Source organism: Narcine bancroftii, chromosome 2, assembly GCF_036971445.1.
Source record: "Narcine bancroftii isolate sNarBan1 chromosome 2, sNarBan1.hap1, whole genome shotgun sequence".
Classification (NCBI taxonomy): Eukaryota; Metazoa; Chordata; class Chondrichthyes; order Torpediniformes; family Narcinidae; genus Narcine; species Narcine bancroftii.
Genome location: NC_091470.1, coordinates 62,135,869 through 62,158,010, shown reverse-complemented (window position 1 = coordinate 62,158,010; position 22,142 = coordinate 62,135,869).

Sequence of the window (22,142 nt, the reverse complement as noted above, 5' to 3'; positions counted from 1 at the left end):
GTCTCACCTCAACTTTCCTCCCTTCACTTTGTACAAAATCTGTTCCGTATTAAATCATAGTATGTAGACCCCAACAATGAAGACGCTGTTTACATCCGGTACCGCACGGATGGCAGTCTCTTCAATCTGAGGCGCCTGCAAGCTCACACCAAGACACAAGAGAAACTTGTCCGTGAACTACTCTTTGCAGATGATGCCGCTTTAGTTGCCCATTCAGAGCCAGCTCTTCAGCGCTTGACATCCTGCTTTGCGGAAACTGCCAAAATGTTTGGCCTGGAAGTCAGCCTGAAGAAAACTGAGGTCCTCCATCAGCCAGCTCCCCACCATGACTACCAGCCCCCCCACATCTCCATCGGGCACACAAAACTCAAAACGGTCAACCAGTTTACCTATCTCGGCTGCACCATTTCATCAGATGCAAGGATCGACAATGAGATAGACAACAGACTCGCCAAGGCAAATAGCGCCTTTGGAAGACTACACAAAAGAGTCTGGAAAAACAACCAACTGAAAAACCTCACAAAGATAAGCGTATACAGAGCCGTTGTCATACCCACACTCCTGTTCGGCTCCGAATCATGGGTCCTCTACCGGCACCACCTACGGCTCCTAGAACGCTTCCACCAGCGTTGTCTCCGCTCCATCCTCAACATCCATTGGAGCGCTCACACCCCTAACGTCGAGGTACTCAAGATGGCAGAGGTCGACAGCATCGAGTCCACGCTGCTGAAGATCCAGCTGCGCTGGATGGGTCACGTCTCCAGAATGGAGGACCATCGCCTTCCCAAGATCGTATTATATGGCGAGCTCTCCACTGGCCACCGTGACAGAGGTGCACCAAAGAAAAGGTACAAGGACTGCCTAAAGAAATCTCTTGGTGCCTGCCACATTGACCACCGCCAGTGGGCTGATAACGCCTCAAACCGTGCATCTTGGCGCCTCACAGTTTGGCGGGCAGCAGCCTCCTTTGAAGAAGACCGCAGAGCCCACCTCACTGACAAAAGGCAAAGGAGGAAAAACCCAACACCCAACCCCAACCAACCAATTTTCCCTTGCAACCGCTGCAATCGTGTCTGCCTGTCCCGCATCGGACTGGTCAGCCACAAACGAGCCTGCAGCTGACGTGGACTTTTTTACCCCCTCCATAAATCTTCGTCCGCGAAGCCAAGCCAAAGAAGAGAGACCATTACATCACAGTACAGACCATTCTGCCCAACCTAGTTAAACCTACACAACAATTGAATTTTTCCCTAACTCATACCCATAACCCTCTATTTTTCTTACATCCATATGGCTATCTAAGAGACTTAAAAATCTCCCTATTGCACCAGCCTTAACCACCACCCACAGCAAAGCATTATGAAAGAAATAGATTTTCATACAGTCGTTTACAAGCTTTTCAGTAGTTAACTAAACTGTGCTTTTAATTTTCCTGAATGGATTATATTTGCATGGGTGTTCAATGTAAATTTGAGGAGTTTATGCTTGTGTGGATGACAAACATTGGATGAGCAGTGTGAGTGTTGTGAACTAGTGTCTCCTGCACAAAATGCTCACAGTAAAACCAGCCATTGGACAGTGGTTCCTAACACCTAGGAATGCGGAAAAAAAATCCACTCTGTCCATCCCAATTTCTTAGTTTTGGCCAAATGTCAACAATTCAATATACTCTACTTGCATGAGAGTTCTGTTCTTGCATGTGGAAAAATGTTATCAGTGATGAATAAGTTCTATTTGAATAGACAGGAAGAACAATGCCTGAGGAGTTCAAAAGACTCAGAAGAAAACACAAATGGAAAGAGAAGTGAATCTGAATGTGAAGGAGGTTCTTTAAAGGTATTTGGAGAATTGGGGTGACTCAGAGCAATATTCATTAATGCCAATGGAAAGATGCCTGGCCTAGTGAAAAAAATGTGCGACCCAATTAATGTTATGTTAAGTGTGATTTGCATCAGGAACTAACAAAAAGGGCTTTGTTGACCTTAAGCAGATGAGGAAAATATAAAATTCTGTTGACAACCAGCAAAGAGCTAACGGGTAAATTCAGTCATATGTAGAAAACATTGCCAGTGATTTTCTGACAGGTATTCACATGCATGAATATAATTATCAGCTGGTCTTTCAACCTTTGAATAGTAATCATCTTATAAATGTAGAAATTAAGTCTCAGAAATTCCATGGCATTCAATTTTATGATTTGTTAAAGCTCCCTTTATGATGGGTTTGCTGACTATATTTGCATGCCCCATTCTTCACCCTTGAGACAAGTAGCAAGCTGATAACATTAAATTTGCCCAATATTTTCTGTCAGGACTTGTGTATTATTATGAGGGATAAACATTTCAGATGTAGCTGAATCTGTCTTATTTTCAAACTCTGTGATTTTCAATCTAAAACAATCTGTGAAAAAGCAGTGAGGTTAAACCTAAACCTTGACAAGGTAAAATAAGGATAAAATCAATATAAGTAATAGGAATGAAAATCAGACATGTATGAAAGACAGCAATGGTTTAGCACTACATTGAGGTTGATTGTCACCCCCAGCCTTGCAATAAATATAAAGCATGCAAAAATGCCCTTATTCCTACATTTCTCTGCATTATATTAAATTTTTTTTTAGTTACTGCAATTATTAGTTCTCTCCTCAGACACCATTTTTTTTTCAGTGTAGTGAAACGGTGACTTGTCACCAAAGTACAATGTAATCGTGAGCATCTGGCTTCTACTTGGTTATTCACATGTCATTCTCTAAAGGGTTTGCCAGGCACAGGAAACAAAATGAAGTGTACAGCATGAGGAAGAGACATGGCTGTTCTTCAAGCTATCCGATGGACTCTTCCAGACAAGAAATTAAATAATCTGAAATTTGGTCATTACAAAGATTTATTAGAAAATCTCATTGTTACTTTTCTCTGCTCCAGCAATTCTGGATTTGTAATTTTGTAGCTCAGAGGAGTTCAGGCAGGACATACCTTATTCTAAAAGCAAATGGGGACAGGCAAGTTGCCCACAGGAGTGGTAATTTAAGAATTGGCACTGATCACAAACAACTCTTAACAGAACTAAACTGGAATTTAGTGTGCATTAACTCTACAAGTAAATGTACGTACAGAAATGAAAGTGGACAACATAAGCAGACAAATACTGAACCCATTTTGATGAAATTTCTTGGTAAAGGACTAAAAACAAGTAAACAGGTTACTTACTGTGTTGCCATCGAGGGACATTGAAGAAATGTCTTGCATGAAACTATTGCCACTACCATGGATGGCAGTGCATTTCAAAGGTCATTCTGAACTCCAGACCTTATTAACAGCAGACTTACTGGATATCCTGTTGTGGTTTGTGAGTCTTGGAGAATACATTTAGATCTTATGCAGGGCTAGCTGCCAGATCATGAATAGGCTAAAAATGAAACAAACCAGAGCCATTATGTGTAACCTGTAGAACTCTTTATCTTTGTGTTATTGGTTAGTATCCCAATAGGAATTGTATCATGTAACCAACTGGTCTATTTCATTAGAATACTGTTTTGAATGGAACATTCTAGTCTGCTTCCCTCTGGGAAGAAGGGTATAATAAGAATGTTGGTTTACACTGTAAGCTTTTGTCTACATTTGATTATATTTGTTTAAATATATTGTTAATGTAAATTACCAATAATTTTTAGCATCTTAGAGAGCAAAGGAGAAAGACACTGAGACCCTTTAAAAAATGGTTTCCCTTAGTGAGTCATGGCCAATGGTCTCAGGAAGGTCATTGGTTTAGTAACCAGTGGTTTTCAAACGCTCCCTCAACTCACATTCCACCTTCAACAATCCCGATGCCATCGCTCTGTGATTAGTAAGGGATTGCTTAAGGTGATGTGTGCAGGTTGAGAACCATTGCCCTTGACCCAATTGTCAATGAAATATTTTGCTTGAAAAAAACTGTCATTGGCCCATTTCCTTTGGAGTTATGAAACCGTGCAAATAGTGAGTCAACGAGGTACGATTGAAACGGTAGTTTTCAAACCTTTTCTTTCCACTCTGTGGTAAACCACTGTTGTGCCATGATTGTCTGTTGCCAGCTGGACGCACCACCCAAGATTGGTCCTTCCCATAGGCCCTTGCATGTTGCCCTTTTTTCTTTTTGCTTCAATCAGTCAATGAGGTTGATGGTAGTTCCTGTCTTTAGTTAATAAAAACCTTTTGTGATTATTGATGGTATATCAATTTTATTAACTAAATTTTTGAAAAAAAAAAATCATGAAACAGCACCTGAGACCTGAGAGGCCTCATCATTGACCCCCCCCCCCTCCCCCGGTCACCGGATGCCCCGTACACATTTGAAATTTCACTATGCTGCTCCAAAGATTTCCTGGCCGAGGATACCATCACCATGGATGCAAACCATCGGGACTACTCCTTTTGTGTGTCGGGGCCCAAGTGCTCCCATTGATCAGCGACGCCAGCTTGTACCAATCAGCTATGGAGACCCTTGAGGCACAGTATCGCAGGAAGATTAATGAGGTCTACGCTAGGCATCTCCTGGCCACCAAAAAACAGTGACCTGGTGAGTCGAGTGCAGAGTATCTGCATTCCCTCTGGATCCTGTGTAGGGGGTGTGACTGTAAGGCCATGTTGGCTGCCCAAAATGCAGAAGACCTCATCAGAGATGTGTTTGTGGCCGGTATCCACTCAAGGTACATACAGCAATGGCTATTGGATCAATCTGCAAAGGGCTGTTGAACTGGAGGTGTCCCTTCAGAACTCAGATGACTACTCCACTGCATGGTTACCATGGGCGCCACTATCCTAGGACAGGGCATCATCCAGTTCCATGAGTAACTGGTCCCCTACATCATCCTACTACACTAGTGATCTGACTTCAGCCGCCATTGCAGGAGATCTCTCTGTGTGCAACTTATGCGGGCAGGGTCAGCATCCCTGTCAAGGATGCAGTGTGCTCCAGGTGTCAGAAAAAGGGGCCATATGTCAAAGTTTGCCAGTCCAAACCATCCATGATATCTAGCAGTGTCGCGTGCCTACAGTCGCCACTCCAAGCAGCGTGATTGGCGATGCCATGTGCGAATCATGTGGGCCACCATTTTGGATTGCATGTCAAACACCATCTTTCCAGGCATACAGTACTATGAGGGGTCGAGGTCAGTCATCTTGGGGCTGAGGGCAGCCATTTTGGGTGCAGGAGCACCCATCATACTTGGACAATGAATTCATACTGGCCTCCATCACCCTGAACCAGGAGGCTCCACATGAATTCGCCAGGTCCATGATGGACGTCCAGGTAAACGGGCGCAATATCAACTGTTTATTTGATATCGGGAGTACAGAAAGCTTAATTCACCCCGATACTATGAAACGACTGTCCCTTAAAGTATGACCTGCCAAGCACAGGATATCACTCGCATCCAAATCATACACGACAGTCACCCAGGAGTCCTGTGTAGTGACCCTCACTGATGTAGTGACGTAGTGTACCAAATGCTTCAGACTGTTCGTTATCCCACAACTCTATGCCCCCTTGTTACTAGGACTGGATTTCCAGTGCCATTTTCAGAAATACACTCTGCGCTTTGATGGGGCCCTCCCCCCGCTCACTGTCTGCAATAAACAGTTCACAGACAACTCCCTGCAGGCAATGTGTGGTCTATCAACCAAAGGTTGACCCCCCTCCACTGTTCACCAACCTCACCTCTGATTGCAGGCCAGTGGCCACCAGGAGTAGTTGACAGGGCATTCATTAAGGCAGAGGTTTAGCGCTTATTGGGCGAGAGCATCATCGAGGCCAGTAATGGCCCTTGGAGGGCCCAGGTGGTCATGGTGAAGAATGAGGATAAGAATAAGATGGTCATAGACTACAGCCAGACCATCAACTGGTATACGCAGCTCGATGCTTACCTCGTTCCCCGTATATCCAATATAGTCAACCAGATCGCACAATATCAGGTATTCTCCACAAATGACCTGGTCAGTCTATCACCAGCTCCCAATCCACCCAGAAGACCACTAATATATGACATTAAAGGCAGATGGCTGCCTCTACCTCTTCATCTAGGTCCCTTTCGGCATCACAAATGGAGTCTCCATTTTCCAGCAGGAGATGGACCAAATGGTGGAGCACTATGATCTGCAGGCCACCTTCCCATATCTAGATTACGTTACTAGCTGCAGCCAAGACCTGTCAGATCATGATGCGAACATCCACGTTCCTCCAGGCAGCAAAGTGCATGAATCTCACATAACGAGGATAAATGTGTGTTCCGGACAGTACAGCTAGCCATATTTGGCTGCATGGTCAAGAATGATGACATTGGCCACAACCCAGTCCACATCCGCATGTGTCCATTGATGGAGCTACCTCTCTCACATACCCTCAAAGTTCTGAAGAGATGCCATGGGTTCTTCTCATACTCCATCCAATTATGCAAACAAGATTCTCCCATTGGCCAAAGCCACCACATTTCCCCTGTCAGCAAAACCCCAAGCTGCTTTCAAATATCAAAGACGACATCACCAAGGCAACCGTGCATGCCATAGTTGAGTCCACACTGTTCTAGGTGGAGAGCGATGCGTCTGACTTTGCCTTGGCTGCCACAGTTAATCAAGCAGGCAGACCTGTCGCCTTTTTCTCAGGAACCTTCCAAGACCCTGAAATTCGCCCCTCCTCCATCAAGAAAGAGGCTCAAGCTGTGGTGGATGCTGTATACCACTGGAGGAACCATCCCACAGGGAAATGATTCACCCTCCTCATGGATCAGCGAGCAGTAGCATTCATGTTTAATAATACGCAAAGGAGCGAAATCAAGAAAGAGAAGATCAAACTGCCCACTTACAATTATGACATTCTCTACCAGCCCAGCAAACTTAATGAGCCCCCAAACGCTCCTTCTAGAGGAACATGTGCTCATGTTCAAATGGACAGATTGCTGGCTCTCCTCAATGACCTTTGCCACCCCAGAGTTATTCAGTTTTTGCATTTTATCAAATCTCACAATTTAACATACTCGTTGAGGACAATGACTAAAAACTGCCAAGTCTGTGCTGAATGCAAACCCTAATTCTTCCGCCAGACAAGACGCATCTGCTCAAGGCTACCTGCCCCTTCAAGTGTTTCAGCATTGATTTCAAGGGACCCCTCCCATCCTACAACCCAGAATGTCTACTTCCATACCATCATCAATGAATACTTCCATTTCCCCTTTGCCATACCTTGCCCGAATATGACCACGGCCACAGTTATCAAGGCCCTCCAGAATATTTTCACTCTCTGGTTTAATCCACAGTGATCATGGTACCTCATTCATGAGTTGCTTCAGTCAGGGGCATCGCCACGAGCAGGACCACCAGCTATAATCCTAGGGTTAATGGGCAAGTAGAAAGTGAGAACGCCACTGTATGGAAGACCATCCTCCAGGCACTGAGGTCACAGGGTCTCCCTGTCTCCCAATTGAAGTAAGTCCTCCCAGACACACTCCACTACATCCGGTCATTTTTATGTATGACCACCAACAACACTCCTCACAAACAGATGTTTGTTTTCCCTTGGAAGTCTGCATCAGTGTCTACACTGTCTACCTGGCTTACCTCCAAAGGACAAGTCCTGCTATAGAAGCACATCAGGCAATTAAAGGCTGACCCACTGGTCAAGATGGTCCGCCTTCTCCACTTGAACCCCCAGTATGCCTACGTTGCCTTCCCTGATGGGCGCAAAAACACAGTCTCCATCTGGGATGTTGCTCCATCGGGGGGGCCTCCCTGACATTGACTTTCAATAGACACCCTCTCCCACTTCAACCCTAGGGGTCCTGGAACTTGCAGCTGACCACCCCCTACCCACTGTTGTCGCCAATGATATACCAGCACAACCCTCCCCGACCACCAGTCCCCACCCCTCGACAAACTGTTTACAGGCCAATCTCACAAGCTGCTCAGGACACTGCAGCAGAACCCTAACCATCGCCACATCGCTCGCTGCAGCAGAGGAGACCCCCTGATAGACTCACCCTATAAAAGGTATATATGTATAGTTGTTTCACCCTCTCTCTTTTTTCTCACCCTGCAGGTCTCTTCTTAAAAAGGAGGGGTGAATGTTGTAAACCACTTTTGTGCCCTGATTGACTGCTGCCGGCTGGACATGCTTCCCAAGTCCGATCATATCCATAGCCCCTTGCATGTTCCCCTTTCTTTTTGCTTCAATCAGTCAATGAGGTTGATGTTAGTTCCTGTCTTTAGGCTATAAAAACCTGATAGTTTCACAATATCAGTCTTTTGTGATTATTGATGGTACATCACACTCACATCCCAGCCTTACTTATGGCATAGGGATTGCTTAAGGTGGGATGTGAGTTTGGTGGGGGTGGGGGGGGGGGGTCAGTTTGAAAACCACTGGTTTAGTTGAACAAAAGCCTGGTGCAAATAAGTGAAATATGCTCAGTATGTTTCAAGCCTGAGACTTGCAATCAATAACTAAACTAGATATTTTATGCAATTTTTCACATCTTTATAACATTGTAATATAGCCTTGACATTCTCTCAAAAACATTCAGTAAATGTAATTAACCCACCTTAATTTATGACTCCAATAATGTAGTTGGATTAGTTTTCACCATTGTCAAGCTACGTCTCTCAGTGATTTCCACTCACCAGGCATGAGCAGGGTAATGCAGAGGTGAGGTGGTAAAGACTAAGCTGTTCCTGTTCTGCTACACCAGATTTTCACCAAGGAAATCAGGGTGAAGATGCAAAACTGATTTGATGACAGATACCCTCCAGACAGATACCCTCCAGACATGATACAGACATACCCTCCAGACAGATACCCTCCAGACAGATACCCTCCAGTCATGATACAGACAGATACCCTCCAGAGAGATACCCTCCAGACATGATACAGACAGATACCCTCCAGGCATGATACAGACAGATACCCACCAGACATGATACAGACAGAATCCCTCCAGGCAGATACCCTCCAGATGTGATACAGACAGATGCCCTCCAGACAGATACCCTCCAGTCATGATACAGACAGATACCCTCCAGAGAGATACCCTCCAGAGAGATACCCTCCAGACAGATACCCTCCAGACAGATACCCTCCAGACATGATACAGACAGATTCCCTCCAGACATGATACAGACAGATACCCTCCAGGCAGATACCCTCCAGGTATGATACAGACAGATACCCTCCAGACAGATACCCTCCAAATATGATACAGACAGATATCCTCCAGACATGATACAGACAGATACCCTCCAGACAGATACCCTCCAGACATGATACAGACAGATACTCTCCAGACAGATACCCTCCAGTCATGATACAGACAGATACGCTCCAGAGAGATACCCTCCAGACATGATACAGACAGATACCCTCCAGACATGATACAGACAGATACCCTCCAGACATGATACAGACAGATACCCTCCACGCAGATACCCTCTAGACAGATACCCTCCAGACATGATACAGACAGATACCCTCCAGACATGATACAGACAGATACCCTCCAGACAGATACCCTCCAGATATGATACAGACAGATGCCCTCCAGACAGATACCCTCCAGTCATGATACAGACAGATACCCTCCAGAGAGATACCCTCCAGAGAGATACCCTCCAGAGAGATACCCTCCAGTCAGATACGCTCCAGACAGATACCCTCTAGACATGATACAGACAGATACCCTCCAGGCAGATACCCTCCAGACAGATACCCTCCAGACATGATACAGACAGATACCCTCCAGACATGCTGAAATGTTATAGTGTTATAATTTTGCACATAGATTTTGACTGTGATAAATGTTAGTTATTGATAAACTTCTAGAAAACATTCTCACTTGTATAATTTCTTTACACTTTTGTTATCTCTCCCTCTTAACACCATCATTTCCATTTATTTCATGTTTTGTACTTTATTTGACTAAATAAATCATTATTTTGTGCATCTCCCTAGATCAAGCTTTTTCTTAAACAATGCATCTTTATTCTGATTGGTTAAGGAGATATACAGGCCATAAATTCCGCATTGATACCCCTCCAAATTGCAATTAAAATTACAAATTTCAGCGCAAAAGTTCAACAAAAAGTCACTGAACAACCATTAGTGCAATGAACAACTGAAGTATTTCTTCAAATTAAATTTTAAAATTTTTTTCATTTTATTTACCACACAGTAGAAGCCAATTCTGGCCATCGAAACTAGTGCCACTCAATTACTCCCAATTAACTTACAACCCTGTACATTTGGAAGGTGGGAGGAAACAGGAGTACCTGGGAAAAACACACACAGGTCATTGGGAGAATATACAAACTTCTTACAGACCAAGCTGGATTCAACCCAGCTACCCGTGCCATGCTGAAATCAAAACTCTGTCTGATTGTCCTTTGCACACCATTGCCCCTGCATTAGACTCATTACTGTAATTCTACATGTAATGCAATTTCTTGTCTGCATTTGTCCAGTGCCCAGAGTATATGTACTGTACTGCTGAGGTTCAAGTCAAATGGATATTCATGACAATCCTCACACTCTAATAAATATCCTCACTGATGAAATAAAGGAGAAGGAACTGGGTCTGTGTTTTAATCATAAAATGAGCATTAGCCCATCAAATTATGAAGTGTAACATCTCGACTGGGAGTATACTGGGTTTCCTCATAGTTCATGCAATTTTGTATCCATGCCACCTGCCCAGAAGCAGGCCGTATGCTCCTTAAGTATATGAATCAAATTGCTGTGCATCAGTTGAACCCCAATGGATCTCACAAGAAAAGTGGCACAAACAGTGTATCAGTGAAAACAAACTGTTATCTTTACCCATGCATTTTTTCTGCTTTTAAGATGAAACTGGATTTCCATCTCAATCTATATATAGCCTTGAATGAGTTACAGTGATAGATCCCAAGGCAAAGGCTTTAGAAATATTTTTTTCCTAAATCCATTGTTCCATATGGTTTTCCTTCTATGTCTATCTCAGGATCTTCTTGCCAAAAAGGGGGAGATGTGCAGTGATCCACTACAGCCCCATTGCTAATATGTTTGTTTCAGTCTACAGCTTGTAGAACAGCTGTGGCTGCATCCTGCAGAGACTGCTGTGTAAATGGGGTCACTCAGCTAGTTGACATGCTAAATTTTACCATCTGATTTCTAACATTTTTCTCTCTCCCAGCAGTGCTGCTACCCCTGAAGAGGAGAGATGGTGACAATTACTGATAGCAGTCGCTGCACTTTGCATGTATTATTTCCTGAAGTCTAGTGAGGACAAATGCAAATTAAAGTAATGATGTTTTTTTCTGGGCTGATGAGAACATCACCAGCTCTGAGGAGCACCCTGCAGGTTCTTTGTGTTCATTTGCTTTATTTCTACCATTGAATTGAGTGCTTTATATCATTAACAGGCTTGAGGTTATTTAAATATCCATAATTAAATTATACCTGATTACCTTTTGTACTTAATAATATATTAGTAGAGTGATTTAGAATCCTAATTTGTTACGATTAATCATTTCATTTAAACAATAAATGAATAGATACAGGTGTGTAAAGCACACTTCGTCCCAAATTATCTTATAATAGGTGGTTAAGCCTTTTTCACAATCCATTTTACTTAACCATGGACCATCGTTACAACGGTAGTTCACATTGCCTTGACTGGTATTGATCCAATAGAATCTATTGTAGCCTTGGATATACAGATCAAATTTAATGTTTGTTACCGTTTGCTTAAGTGTACATGTTTTCACAAGAAAATATGCTGAACTTCAGTTAGGTTTATGGTCCCTTGAGATTAATGTATCATAATTTGGTTATCAGTAACAAGGTCATCATTAATTGTCCATGCATAATTACCCTTAGTTGCAGTGAAAACCACTGTTCTTCTGGTAAATATATTATCACAGTGATGCTGGGGAATGAAGTTTGAGGACTTAGGCTCAACAATGATAAAGGAGAGATAATACATTTCCATTTGGAGCTGGGTAGGGAAGCTGAAAGAGGTACTGTTCCCATGCACTGAAACACTTATCCATCTGGGTGGTAGAGGCCTGTGAGTGCTATGGAGTAGCCTGAATGATCAACTGCAGTGTATTTTGTAGATGGAACAAATAGCAGCCATTGTACCCAAATAGTGGAGTGAATTAATGTTTAGGCCATTGATAGAATGTCAGTCATACCAATTGTTGGTCTGGCTTGGTTTCAAGATTTTGGATATTTTGGAACTGTACTCAAATCAGCAACTGAAGAGCATTGATTCATTCTACTAACTTGCATCTTATGGATGACGGAAAGGTCTTTGGTTGTCAGATTGGTTCATTTGAGTTTTTTGTCAAAGGTGACACTCAGTATATTGTTTTAGTGAAGCAACACACAAAGTGCTGGAGAGACTCAACAGGTCAAGCAGCATCCGTGGAAAGCAATAGTCAGTCGATATTCTGGACCGGGTGGGTGCCCAAATAGAAGGGAGGAGGGGAAGAGCACAGGCTGGTAGATAATAGGTGAGTACAGGTAGGAGGGGGAAGGAAAGAAAGGAATGAAGAGGGGAAAAGATTTTAATTTTAATGTGCCCAGCGAAGCTCATTGCTTGAAATTGTGGCCGAAGTAGAATACACAAAACTTTCAAGATTCAAAATGTTCTTATTGTCATAAAGGAAATGGACAAGTAGTGAAAGGAAATAAAAATCGAGGGTCCTTTTTGGATTGAGGTGGATAAGAGGACTAATTAGACATCCATATCAAAGCACTGATATCTACATAATGTATTGGATGTCCTATTTGGTTCTAATGCTTTAATTTTGGACTAAAAGGTTTCATCCAGCAATGAAATGAGTGAGTAAAAATTCCAAAGCCTCAGGCTCCTAAAATTCAAACTGGAAAAGCTATTTAAACCAGAGTAAAAGCAGAGCAGACAGTGTCTTCCTGACTCCTGAGAGTGAGAGGCATTGTGCAGCAGTCTCTCACACCTGCTGCTATTGGCTTTGCACCAGTTCAGCTTCCAGGGAGAAAAGGCTGATTTCAATCTCTTGTGTTTGTCACCATCACAACTCCAGGTCTAACCATACTTAAAAAAATGTGAATTCACTGGTTTTCTCATAACGATTTGTCTCAAATTAACCTGTTATTGCACCATTGGAGCGCTTTCATCCCTAACGTCGAAGTACTCGAGATGGCAGAGGTCGACAGCATCGAGTCCACGCTGCTGAAGATCCAGCTGCGCTGGATGGGTCACGTCTCCAGAATGGAGGACCATCGCCTTCCCAAGATCGTGTTATATGGCGAGCTCTCCACTGGCCACCGTGACAGAGGTGCACCAAAGAAAAGGTACAAGGACTGCCTAAAGAAATCTCTTGGTGCCTGCCACATTGACCACCGCCAGTGGGCTGATATCGCCTCAAACCGTGCATCTTGGCGCCTCACAGTTTGGCGGGCAGCAACCTCCTTTGAAGAAGACCGCAGAGCCCACCTCACTGACAAAAGACAAAGGAGGAAAAACCCAACACCCAACCCCAACCAACCAATTTTCCCCTGCAGCCGCTGCAACCGTGTCTGCCTGTCCCGCATCGGACTTGTCAGCCACAAACGAGCCTGCAGCTGACGTGGACTTTTTACCCCCTCCATAAATCTTCGTCCGCGAAGCCAAGCCAAAGAAAAAAAAAATTGCACCAAACAAATCAAAGAAACCCAAAGGGAATAAAACCCCAAGGGATGTCTTAAGAAAGCAAACCAATGTGTTTTTTTTTTAATTTAGACATACAGCACGTTAATAACCCATGAGTCCATGCTGCCCAATTACACTCAATTAATCTACAAACCCTGGACATTTCAAAGGGTGGGAGGAAACTGGATCCCCTGGGCAAAACCCATTGCAGATGCAAGGAGAACATATAAACTCTTTACAGAGAGTGTAGGAGTTGAGCCCCAGTCCCAATCGCTGGCTAATCAGCGTTGTGCTAACTTCTATACTAACCTGGTTATGTGAATGGTTCAGCCTTGTTTATAAAGAGGGAATTAAGAGTTACCTTGGGAACCACCTATTCCATATACAGCCCATCTTCCATTGAAGGCACAAATCAGATTTCCTGCAATATGCAGCTGACAGGTCGTGGGGTGGCCTGGCTGGGCTGGAGCCATGGCTTCTCAGTGATCATACATCCTCTCCTATTTCCCCATCGAGAGAAATGGCCCCAATGATCACAGACTGAACATTTTTGGGAATATTTCAATCTTCCAATCACTGAAAGAACTTGCTGGAAATGCAAAGACAGCCTGGAATCCAACAGCTAGAACCATTTGTGACTGAACAGGTGGCATTTCCAGTCACTTTCCTTCTAAAGTGCTTTTCAGTTCGTAAAACCAAAAACAAAACTACACTCTCTTGATCCACCCAGTCATCAGGGTACTTATTTATCTTTCTCAACAGTTCCATCTTACAAGTTGCTATCTGAAGTTAATTAACTCTTCCGTTTGGTTTGGTCACAGAAATCCTGATGTGACCTGTACATGGCCATCCATGAGATCCTGCAGGTCAGCGATTCATCAGCAAGCCCACCAATGAATGTAGCTGCCTTCCATCCTTCAGCCAAGAATGAAAGTCCTCATATCAAAATAGACCAATTTTTGAAGATTTGGAGTCAAATAGGGATCAAGAAATTAGAAGATTGTTTTGAAGCTGGTAAATGTACAAATTTTCAATGAATGTAGGAAAAATTTAATGTCCTGAATAAATCGTTTTTTTGTTATTATCGAATTAAAGCCTTTTTGGCTGATAAATTAGGTCAAAATTTGAGATGACTTAGACAGAATAAATTAGAATTATTAATAACTAAGTGTGATATGAATAAATTTATTTCAGAAATGTATAAATTACTTCAAAGAAAAGCTCCTAAGTTAGGTATTCATAAATCAAGATTAAGAATGGAGGTTCATTTAGAAAGAAAGACCGATGAGAATGATTGGATGCAGATATATAAAGACAGCATGATGAAAATTATTAATGTAAGACATAGACATTGCGGTTCAATATAATTTTTTACATCAACTATATTTAACTCCCCCAAAATATTTTTAAAATCCTACATTTTCAAAATTATGTTTTAGATGTACTCAAGAAGGGTCATTTTTTCACTCTACTTGGCAATACCCCAGAGTAAAACCCTTTCAGATAGAGGAGAAAGTACTTTTGGGAAAAAAAAATATTAAAAGTAAAACACCCACTTGATCCAACTTTATTATTTATTTGGTAATGTTAAAATGATTAGTCTTAAATTTAAACTAACTATGTATTAAATTGAATTCTTACTATTAGGTTTAGCTATTTCTAGAAAATGCATAGCCATTACTTGGAAATCAGATGTAGATCTAGGAATGCAGAGAGGGCACCCTGAATTATGTTCTTGTATTCCACTTGAAAAAAATAACTTACAACTTGTATATAATAAATATCGGTTATTTTTGAAAATATGGAGCCCATACTTACAATATGTTGGTTTGAAAGTTTGTTGGTTTGAAACATCTCATTCCAGTGGTAATTCTCAGCTCCATAGCTATTTGAATTGAGGTTATATTTTTATTTTTAACTTTCTCCTTTTATCTTCTTTTTTCTTTTATCTTTGGGGTTGATAGGTGATGGGGTGGGGAGGGAGGGATAAGGGGAGATATATATAGATATACACACATACATATATCTATATACACACATATATAGATATATGTATTTTTTTTATTTATGGTTTTAAATTAAAAAAAATATTAAAAAAAAATAATGAATACCCTCAAGACACTGTATCGTGCAAGGTCTCTCTACAATAAATTAAATCCAGCATGATAAAATATCTAAACATAGGAACACAGAAAATGGAACAGGTGCATATGATTCATGCTTTTGATTCTGCTCCACCATTCAGTACTATCAGGGCTGATCTTCTATCTCAATACAATATTCTTACCTTTTCTCAGTACCTATTGATGCCCTTGTGTCTTAAATCTATCTATTTGCTCTTAAATATATTCAATGACTTTGCCTCGAGGGTAGAGCTCACCATCCACTCAGTGAAGAAATTTCACCCAATTCATAAGACATCAGAGAAGAAATATGCTATTCAGTCCCTCGAATCTCCCCTGCTAATTAATCATGAGCTGATCCACTTTTTTCCTCTCAAGCCCAATGCCTGACCTTCTCCCCATAACTTTTAATGACCTAGTTAACCATTAAGGCATCAATCTCCATCATAAATACATCCAACGACTTTGCCTCCACATTCACACGTGGCAACAAATTCCACAGATTTACCATGGCTGCAGAAATTCCTCGCATTCCTACATGTACTAAGTGGACACCCTTCAATGCTGAAGTTGTGCCCTCTTGTCCTAAACCTTCCCACCATGAGAAATAACCTTTCTATACCTATCCTATGGGTCACGTCTCCAGAATGGAGGACCATCGCCTTCCCAAGATCGTGTTATATGGCGAGCTCTCCGCTGGCCACCGTGACAGAGGTGCACCAAAGAAAAGGTACAAGGACTGCCTAAAGAAATCTCTTGGTGCCTGCCACATTGACCACCGCCAGTGGGCTGATAACGCCTCAAACCGTGCATCTTGGCGCCTCACAGTTTGGCGGGCAGCAACCTCCTTTGAAGAAGACCGCAGAGCCCACCTCACTGACAAAAGGCAAAGGAGGAAAAATCCAACACCCAACCCCAACCAACCAATTTTCCCCTGCAACCGCTGCAATCGTGTCTGCCTGTCCCGCATCGGACTTGTCAGCCACAAACGAGCCTGCAGCTGACGTGGACTTTTTACCCCCTCCATAAATCTTCGTCCGCGAAGCCAAGCCAAAGAAAGAAGAAGACCTATCCTATCCATGCCTTTCAACATTAAAAATGCTTCAATAAGACCACCGTTCATTCTCCTAAATTCCAATGAATACAGGCCAAGAGCTGTCAAACCCTCCTCATATGATGACCCTTTCATTCCTGGAATGATCCAAGTGAACATCCTTTGAACCTTCTTCAACTTCAGCATATCTTTTTTTTTCCCAAATAAAGAGCCCAGAGCTGCTTACAATATTCCAAGTGAGGTCTTATAAAGCCTCAAAATCACATCCCTGTTCTTATATATTATTCCACCTGAAATGAAAGCCAGCTTTGCATTTGTCTTCTTCAACACCGTCGCAACATGCAAGTTTATCTTCAGCCTCTTTGTTACACATCAGACCAGCTGCAACAAACAATGATATGTTCAAAACAATAATTTTTATTAATAACTATTAATAACATAATGAATGCTTCTTACTTAAATCTAATCTTAACTCTCATGTAGCTCCTCTATGCACATATGTGTGTATGGCAAAACCCAAACCTTTACAGTTTAGGCACGATTGTGTTGAAACTCCGATACTTTAAGTTGTTGCTCAAAAGTAATTATGGAGAAGGTGTGAGGCATCAGAATTCTCAAAACTCACAAAATTCTTATAGAATTGTTTTCAGAGAATTGTTTCTTCAAACGAATGATTTACCTCTTTTGCACAGAGGTTTCAAAACTTAGGTTTTCTTCCAGGATGATTTCATAAATTCTGACAAGGAGTGAACGAAGAAACAATTTTAAAATGGCTACGTTTCAAATGCACGATTAATTTTGCTTTCTTTCAATTAAAAAGTGACCAGTTACTCTGACCTCCCTCTGATCAAGAGACAAAATCAAACTCCAATTTAACAATTGTCTATTTTTATGTTTCATTTTACTCAAAAACAATAAGAGATTGTGATCAATGTAAACCCCAATTGGTCCTTTTACATTGCAAATATACACTTCAAAATGCTGCAAAGCTCATGCAAGGGACAATAATTCTTTTTTCAATAGTGGAATAATTCTTTTGATGTTGATTGAATTTCTTAGATACATAAGACACTGGATGTTCAATATTATCAGTCATTTTTTTGTAATAGAACAGCTCTTATCGTTTCATTACTAGCATCTACTGCTAAAGAAAATGGCTTTCCAAAGTCAGGTGATTTAAGCAGAGGCTTGTAACGTAAAATGGCTTTTAGTTTGTCAAATCTTTCCTGACAAATTCTTGTCCAAATAAACTTTTCACCCTTTTTTTAAGAAGGTTAGAATGGCAATCTCAGCCAAGCTTTTACAGAACTTTCGACATTACCCTACCATTTCCAAAAAACATCTCCTAATAGCTTTCTTACCCGTGGGTACAGGAAACTCAGAAATCATCAGAACATTCACCTGGACAGGTGACAATTTTCCTTGACCAATTGTAACATGACAGAATTCACTTTTAGCTAAATTAACAGTAAGGTTTGCTCCTATAAGTCTATTGAACAATTTCTCTAATGCAAACATATGTATTTCCCAGGTATCAATCCCCATGACTAAATCATGAATATAAGCATTGGTATGCTCTAAATCTTGAATCATAGAATTTATCATCCTTTAAAATGTTCCGAGAGCATTGTAGACATTGTATTCATATAAACCTGATGGGGTTAAGAATGCAGAAATTTCTCTACCTCTCTCTGTTAAGGGAACACACTAGTAACCTTTTAATAAGCTCACCTTTGTCAGAAATTTAGCCTTTCCACGCTTATGCACACAACTACCCATCCTAGGGATAGGATGAGCATCTGTCTTTGTTGCTGTATTAACTTTCCTATACTCTGTGCAAAATCTAGCCATCCCATCTGATTTAGGTACCAGGGCACAAGGTGAACTCCAATCTGAAATAGAACGCCTAATAATGTCATTCTTTAACATACGTTCAATTTCTTGATCTACCAGTATACACTTTTCAATATTCATTCAATATGGATGTTGTTTGATAGGTTTTGAATCTCCATCATCAACATGATTACAAGCTATTGTGGCACATCTAGAAACAAATTCCTTTTTTTAAATTAACTGTTTCATTTGTTCCTTTTCCTGGGGCTGTAAATGAGGCAACTTCTCAACCAAATTTTGAAAAATACTTGAATTAGATAGACAAACTAGGACAACATTTTCATTTAAGTGACCCTCACAAGAATCAGCTTCTATCATTGCATCAATCCATAACCTCCTCAGTTTTGGCTAACATCTATATTCTCATAATAAGGTTTTATCATGTTGAAATGGCAACTCTGCATTTTATGACTCTGATCAGGTGTTTAAACTATGTAGTTAACTTGATTTACCTCATGCAGTCCAGAAAATTTTGCTCTGAGGGTTAAAATTTATTGGGAACAGAATTAACACTTTATCTCCTGGTATACAAATTCTCTCTTGTGAATTTTTTATTATACCAGATTTTCATTTTGTCTTGCACCACTTTTGAATTCTCCTCAGCTGTCTTACAGACTTTCTGCAAGTAATCTTAAAACTTTGAAACATAATCTAACAAATTCAACTGTACATCCTTATTATCCCATTGTCCCTTCTACAACATTAACGATCCTCTAACTTCATGTCTGAACACCAACTCAAAAGAACTAAACCCTAATGATTCTTGTACAGACTCTCTCACTGCAAACATGAGCAAATAGGCACCCTCATCCCAATCCTTCTCATTCTTAAGACAATAGGTTCTCATCATGGCTTTTAGGGTTGAATGGAATCTCTCCAAAGTCCCTTGAGATTCTAGATGATATGCAGATGATGTGATCTGTTTAGCTCTCAATTTATAAACTAACTGTTGAAACAATTCTGACATAAAGTTACTCCCCTGATCAGATTGTATCTTGTTAGACAAACTACTAAAATGAAAAATTTCATAAGAGCACTTGACATAGTTTTAGCTTTAATAGTGATATGGCTTCTGGAAATCTGGAAGCTGTATACATGATAGTCAACAAATATTCATCTGCAGCTTTCGTTTTGGGCAATGGACCAACACAATCCACAATAACTTTGGAAAAAGGTTCTCCAAAAGTAGGAATAGGTCTTAAAGGAGTAATTCTGGGACCTTGATTAGGTTTCCCTGCAACCTGACAAGTTCAACAAAATGTCAACATCTTTTTCCAGATTACGCCAATAGAATTGCTTCATAATTTTATAGATAGCTTTCTTTGCCCTAAGATGACCACCTAGAAATATACTATTAGCCAATGTTAAAATTTCATCCCTATAGGCTTTATGAATTACAATCTGGTGAACAACTGCCCATTCTTCATCAGCTGTAATAGTAGGTGATCTCCACTTCCTCATTGATACACCTTCCTTGAAATAATATCCAGCTGGCCCTTTCTTAATTTTGTCAGCAGAGAGAGCTTTATCTCTCACTTCAGTAAGATAAAAATCTCTAATCTGCCTCTCTGTTGCCTCATTTACAGCTCCTTTCTGGAGAATGACAAATCCTTTTGCAGTTGCTGTGCACTGTCACAGACTGCTGACCCTATTAAATCATTTTGTACATCACTGTTTTCACTGGCAAGCTTTATCCGCATTTTTCTATCCTGCACTAACCTGCACAAGGACTCCCATGCAAGTTTACCTTCAGGCTATCTTGCATCAGGACTCCGAGGACCCTTTGCAATCAGGTATTTACAATTCGATCCCCATTTAAAAGTCTGACCATTTATTTTTTTTTATACTGAAGGGCATGACTGTACACTTTCCAACATTCTATTTCATTTGCCACTTCTCTGTTCATTTTCCTAATCTGTCTAAGTCCTTTTGCAGCCTTTGTATTCCTTCTACAGTATCTGTTCCTCCACCTCTCTGCTTCCTGCCAATCAGCCAATACTCTACTCACACTAGTATGTTTCCTGTTATACCATGGGCTCATATCTTGTGAAGTAGCCTCATGTGTAGGACCTTTTTAAAGCCTTCTGAAAATCCACATCCACTGCATCTCCCTTATCCAGCCTGCTTGTCATCTCCTCAAAGAGTTTCAATAGGTTTGTCGAGCAAGAGTTTCCCTTCAGGAAACCATGCTGGCTTTGGCTTTTCCTGTCGTGTGCCTCCAAATACTCCGTAACCTCATCTTTACAATAGATTCCAGCATCTTCCCAACCACTTCTTCCTCTGCCTTTTCACTTTGCTTCCAACACCCCTGCTAATTTTGTTTCAACACTTCAACCCTCACCCCCAACAACATTAGCAAAACTCCCTGCCAGGATATTAGTTCTCCTTGAGTTCAGGTGCAAATGGTCCTATTTTCACAGGTCACCCCTTTCCCCAGAAATGGTTCAAAAGATTCAAGAACTTGAAACCCTAAGCCCTGCTCCTCAGCTCTTTCTTCTTTTTTTTCTTTTCTTTGGCTTGGCTTCGCAGACGAAGATTTATGGAGGGGTAAATGTCCACGTCAGCTGCAGGCTCGTTTGTGGCTGACAAGTCCGATGCGGGACAGGCAGACACGGTTGCAGTGGCTGCAGGGGAAAATTGGTTGGTTGGGGTTGGGTGTTGGGTTTTTCCTCCTTTGTCTTTTGTCAGTGAGGTGGGCTCTGCGGTCTTCTTCAAAGGAGTTTGCTGCCCGCCGAACTATGAGACGCCAAGATGCACGGTTTGAGGCGATATCAGCCCACTGGCGGTGGTCAATGTGGCAGGCACCAAGAGATTTCTTTAGGCAGTCCTTGGTGCACCTCTGACACGATGGCCAGTGGAGAGCTCGCCATATAACACGATCTTGGGAAGGCGATGGTCCTCCATTCTGGAGACGTGACCTACCCAGCGCAGTTGGATCTTCAACAGCGTGGATTCGATGCTGTCGGCCTCTGCCATCTCGAGTACTTCGATGTTAGGGATGAAGTCGCTCCAATTAATGTTGAAGATGGAGCGGAGACAACGCTGGTGGAAGCGTTCTAGGAGACATATGTGATGCCGGTAGAGGACCCATGATTCGGAGCCGAACAGTAGTGTGGGTATGACAACGGCTCTGTATACGCTTATCTTTGTGAGGTTTTTCAGTTGGTTGTTTTTCCAGACTCTTTTGTGTAGTCTTCCAAATGTGCTATTTGCCTTGGCGAGTCTGTTGTCTATCTCATTGTCGATCCTTGCATCTGATGAAATGGTGCAGCCGAGATAGGTAAACTGGTTGACCGTTTTGAGTTTTGTGTGCCCAATGGAGATGTGGGGGGGCTGATGGAGGACCTCAGTTTTCTTCAGGCTGACTTCCAGGCCAAACATTTTGGCAGTTTCCTCTACTCAG